Raw genomic sequence first — 6,000 nt, forward strand, 5'->3', positions numbered from 1 at the left:
AGATCCTAGTATTGTCCGAGAAGCTGTCGGGTGACTCCAAAGAGAGGTTTGCGTCTGCATCTGATCCAAGCGAGTATGAACGGATGCGAGGCTTGTTGAAATTGCCTCCATCTGCTTTTTGAGAACCGCTATCGGATCCTCGGGTAATATATTGTCATCGCCATCTTGTCATTCGGCCATGCCGATTGCTTCAAAGGAATAATTTGAACTGTGGTGTGACGAGGTGTCATATACAACTTGTATTCCTGCTGAAGAACTGGTATGTATTGCGGCTGGAGAATCAATTCTTGAACACATCCCGGGTTCCGTGTCTGCCGTGGCTAGGGAGGTGGTTATTTGGTAAAATCTCCTCCGAGGAAAGGGGTGGGTACATTCAATCCTTCATCGGCCATGACGCGCGCAAAGTGGTGGCGGGGAGTGTGTCAGCGCCGAGGGAGAGAGAACGTACCTGAGAGTGGGCTGTCAGAGAACGCTGTCGTTGGCCATTTTCAGAGATTTAAAATAACAAGTGTCTAGTAACTTGTGTGTAGTGGAAAATAACATGAACATAGTGAGCATTTCATTAGAATAGATTCCTAATGAGAATAACAAGAGTGCTTGGGTGGAGAGAGCAACAAAAAGTATAACACCTAGTTAGATAGCATGAACAATACTTCAAAAGAGAGAGAAATTAAGCAATTGACAACAGTTGAGGACCGGATTTGCATGGAGCCGGGTCCCCCTCCAAAAGGCTTTGTATTATGGTTTCTTCCATCAAGAGAGACATTTTACAATACAATTCTTTGTGTTCCTTCAATACTAGCTAGTGCAATGAAGATGGAAACTTTAAGCACTACGCAAAACGCTTATCAAACACAACATCAATTCCCTCACGGTCTCAAACCCAAGACCTCACACACCTTCGAAGATGGTGAGAGCTAGCGGGGTATGAGGGTAGATTGAGAGGAAGGAGTAGTCTTACGAGAAAGATGTACATCTCCTCACATAATCACTCATATTAGCATAGCTTAGCTTAGTAATTAGCATGGTAGAGGAGATGAGCATGCATTGAAGCTTGGCTCTTGGTTGGATTTGCATCACAAAGCCAAGAGTTGTTGGGGTAGGCCTCTCTTCTCACAAGCTTGGAGTAGGTGATAAGCTTTCCATTAAAGCTTGAGAAGAGAGAGAGAGAGAGAGAGAGAGAGAGAGAGAGAGAGAGAGAGAGAGAGAGAGAGAGAGAGTCTTCTTACTTACACATGAGTTTGTGTGAGTGTGTGTGGATAATTGCCTTTGAAAAATCAGCCCGCTCTCTCTCTTGGTCGACCCCTCTTGCTAGCACCTCATTGGTCGACCCCTCTTGCTAGCACCTCATTGGACCTCCTGAGGCTTAGCCAATAGGATTTTAGGAGCATAAGTGATAGCCTTCTGACATGTGTCCCTCTTTCCCCTTTTGCGAGAGCTTTAGGTAATTAATAAATGCAATTAAACTCTCATTGGACCCCTTTGTCTCTTGGCCAATAGGAATCAGGCAAGCCATTGGGCTGCTGAATGCTCATTGGACCCCTTGGGAGACTGTCCAATAGCTGAAGGAGTACGAGCGGAAGTGTGACGCAAGAGAGAGTGCAAGAAGAAGAGCACGACGATATGGTGAACTCGCTCTACTGTAATGTGTAGAGCATAGTGAGTTCTTATTAGGTTTTTACAAAAGAATATGTGTACATACCTGGCGGCCCGCCCACTTACCCGGGGGACCACATTGGGCTTTATACCCCAACAACCTCCCACTTAAAGTCCAATGTGGTACTTTAAGTGTGAGAGAAGCTACTATACAAGCTAATATACAAGAGATGTACTACCCTACACCTAACTGCTTGCGAAAATGCGCAAAGCTCTCTGAGGGAAGTCCTTTTGTAAGTAGTGATAGCCGTTTTTCGGCTCTTTGTAATTGCCACAGTGAGTTACCTCACCCTACCAAAATCACCCAAACACTGTGGCTATCTCTACCATTTCAGTGTACATAGGCGTGCGTGAGTCACGGGACTTTTCCCATATCTTCTTAAAAAACCCTCAATTAGCTAGTCATTGGGCTAGTTGAGCCAAAAAAATAAAAAATATAAGTATATTATGGCCCATGCGTATGTAAATATTTCTTTGTATATAGGGCCTAAATAAAAGATTTTTTCATAATTATTTTGGTATTTATTTAAATATTTCTACCTAGGTGTGTGTTATTTATGCTCTGTACATTGCCTCACCATTACCACAATTTTTCTTACCATTTTTCATACTCTTTATTCCATATAGAAATATTTTCATGTAAGCTTCTCTTATATTTGGTGTAACTCCACCCCAACAAAAATCCAAAAAAACTAGTTTTATTTATGTGTATATTTTTTCACTATTGTGATTTTTCCCTTCCTACATCTATTTTGTTTTTTTCTAAAAAATTAGAACACCAAAAATATTCATCTTTTTATGGTAGCCTCATAATGAGAGAGATTTCTTTTGACCCCTTTATATTTTTTTCACTTATATTATTTATATTTGACATGTACATAGTTTTTAGACCCCTCAATATTTGGCTTTCTTAGTTGTACTATTCACTTATATCACAATCTCAACAATATCTTCAATTATAGACCTACCAAATAAGGTCAAGGGTAGGTGGCATGCATACATGCACTATGGAGGGCTCACTGTTGGAGGTATTCAAAAGAATCATCCAAAGAAGGACCCCACAAGGACCTTGTGGAGTGGAAAAAAAATGGTCGGTTTTGCTGAATTTTTAAAGTTCACTTGCTCTCCGAATTTGAAAAGGTGATACAAACAAAAGTTGTAGCTCGTGGGCTGAACTTTTGCCTCAAATTTTTTCATATTCTTTTGAGCTACGAGCTGTGAGCTATGATTTTATTAGTGGACCCCAGTTTTCCCATGCTATGCAGCCACACTCTCTCTTCCACTTTATCATTTTCCTCTTTCACACACACTTCTCCACTCATCATCCCCATCTCTCTCACCACTCCTCTCTGCACCCTACTCACCTTCTCCTCAACCTTGAAGAATAAGAGAAACCATGGTGAACTCATACCTCCCACACACAATTCCATTCCAAAATTGACCACCTAGTCTCATTTTTCCTCCTCCAATTTACCCACATCTATAAAAAAAACCACAAAATTCAGCCTCTTCTCTTAAAAGACAGCATCATGGTGGTTGATTACTCAGCTTAAATTACCTTGTCTCTCAAGAAAGGTCAAGAGTGGAGAAAAAATGTACCGTCAAAGCTAGTGGACCGTCAACAAGCGTCAAAATTGGCCCTACTCAAGACACTTGGAGCATCAACCTTGTAAGAAATCCACCTTTTCTTACCTCTTAAGAGTTTTTCTTCCTTATTTGTATCCTACATGGATAATCCCATTGTAAATATCCAATTCCATTTGTAAATTAATACTAACTCTACTAACACTAATCCACTATGAAAAGTCCTATCACCTCCATTTCTGTCCTCTCTCTTTCCCCACCAACTTCTTGATAATTCCAAGCAAAAGAAATTAGATAAATTGCTGAAAATCTAACCCAACCATGGTTAGAGGAGTAACCCTAGCCTTCAAAATTTCTATAAAAGGAGGGTGTAGCTAGCACAAAAAGGGGGGAGCCATAAGCAAGAGCACTATGCTATAGCTTGAGAAGCCAAGCTCAACCTCTCTAGAAGGAGCTCTTGAGTGGAAGCTCATTGTCTTATGCATGTGCATGTGTTGTAATAGGGGATTAGCAAGGGAACTCTATGCCATTGTAAGAGAGAGAGTGATCATTCAATGGAGAGTAGGAAATCTATCATTTCTCCTACTAGTGTAAACCCAACATTTGCTGAATCAAGGAGGGTGGATTTGGACTAAGCTTGGATACTTTGTCTCCCTTCCAACGTAAAGTAATGGACAACAATGATGCGTAAGTGTCTTGGTGTTTTTTGTTAAGTTCTTGATAGCTTGTCTCTGGTGTTGTCATCAATCTAGCCATAAATCCCACATACTGTAAGAGGGCGACAGGGTGGAGAGGACTCCCCTGGCTTTAAGACAGTGATTGGGGTGGCTTTTCTTGTGATGTGTTGTGGTGAAATTTACGCAAGCTATGTTGAACAAATACTAATTCCACTTTGATTTGTCATGACAGATTTTTAAGAAGGTATTAATGCAACAAGCACCCCCTCCCCCTTTCTCTCTCTTTCTTAAATATATAGTTGTGTTTGCTTGATCATTGCCGATACGTTTCAAAGCAGCCCGAGCACTATCTCTCTCTCTCTCTCTCTCTCTCTCTCTCTCTCTCTCTCTCTCGTGTTTTAGTGTGTGAGAGTGTTCCATTGGTGTTAGGGTTAGTGTAAATTCCTTGCTTGTTTGTGGGTTGCTCTAACGATTCTCCTCTTTTGCGTCCTAGTTCGCTCTTAAACTAGGTGGTGCCCCTTGTGTAGTTGGGATTTGGCTGTGGGTTTGTTGTTTTGGTTTGTGTTGTGTTGTGCCCCAGCCCCATTGAGCAGCACGGGAGCCTTGAAGGGTGTCTAGAGGTTGCTCTTCTTGTTGCCCGCCCCGGACCGCCTCAAATTGGTGCCCCCACTGAGGACAGGCTTGTGTATGTTTTATGAAGGCTCAACCTTTAGCATAATCAAGTAGCTTGCATGAATCACGAGAATTTGTATGATCCCTTCATTCCCATTGCAAGGCAAAAGGTATACATAATTGTTAGTACTAAGTTGAAATTTCAGCGAGTAATTCGTAGAATTTTAGGTCCTCTTAGGTTGGTAGAGATAAACGCATCAGTAAATCCTTTTATTTTGCCTCTCATTAGGTACGACCTTAGTTTGGACGTCTATATTTTTGTTTTGTTTTAAGAATTAGGTCATGCATAGACCATGGATAATGGCCCAGGAATACAGGTTTTTCCCTTTCATTTCACTCCACACATTAGAGTAAACATTGCAATTAGTAGAAAAATCCATTTTCAACAACGTATGGTATTCATGTTTGGTGCCCAAAGAGTAGGAGAAATTCGCGCGTCACCAAACCCTGTCATTCTACCTCTTATTGATTATCATAGGTCATTTGATGTGAATATTTTTATTTTGTTGTAGAATAGATTGCAATTTAGAAAATATTATTGTGTAAATCTTTTAAAGAAAGAAAAAAACAAAAACGCGTCACTTTGAAATCAATTCAATGGAGAGCCAACGCCAAATGTCTGGATATCCTCTTTTCTTTGGAGAGCCTGGAGAGGATGCAAAATTATTTTTAGCAAATTTCAAGATGTCTTGCCGTATCAAGAGGATAATAACTGATCAAGAACGTGTAGAAATGTTTGAGGTGGTCCTTAGGAAAGATGCTAGTACTTGGTTTGACTCTTTGCCTCAGGAAGTTAAGGGGAATTACACAGAAGTTTTGAATCGTTTCAAGAAATACTTCTTTGATCCTCAAAACACTCAAAAATTATGGCAAGACATTGTTTCTCATAAGCAAAAAGACTTAGATGACTACTACTTGTACAAGCAAGAGTTTCTACGTCTTTGGGCTCTATGGATACGAAATGTTACTAACCCTGGTGATGGTGCAGAATTTTTAAAGAAGGAGAGGTTCATAGCCGGACTCTTTCCTGACCTTAAGGTAAAAGTTGAGGCGGGTGCACCTGCTACTTTTGATGCAGCTGAAACTAGGGCTGCTGAGAAGTATAGGAAACTCAAGTGCTTAAGGAGAGAGGTTCCAATAGAAGGTCTGAGACCCAAAGGTAAGTCACAAGCATCAACATCGAGGGAGCTTCCTGAGGTAACGACGGAAGTAATTGAGAAGTTAAACGAATCTTTAAGCAGCTTGTCAATTCACCTTGCACAAGCTGTAGGTCCAAAGGGACAAGCAAAGAAGTCTGAAGAGCGAGATCCACGACCTAGGAGAGTCTTGCAATGTTGGAATTACGGAGAGTCTGGACATGGGATGTATAATTGTCCTTGGCCCCGTGGGGAGCCAGGGAGACCTAACTTGA

The sequence above is a fragment of the Adiantum capillus-veneris genome, chromosome 7 (genome assembly GCF_014529385.1).
Source record: "Adiantum capillus-veneris isolate H3 chromosome 7, ASM1452938v2, whole genome shotgun sequence".
In the NCBI taxonomy this organism is placed as follows: Eukaryota; Viridiplantae; Streptophyta; class Polypodiopsida; order Polypodiales; family Pteridaceae; genus Adiantum; species Adiantum capillus-veneris.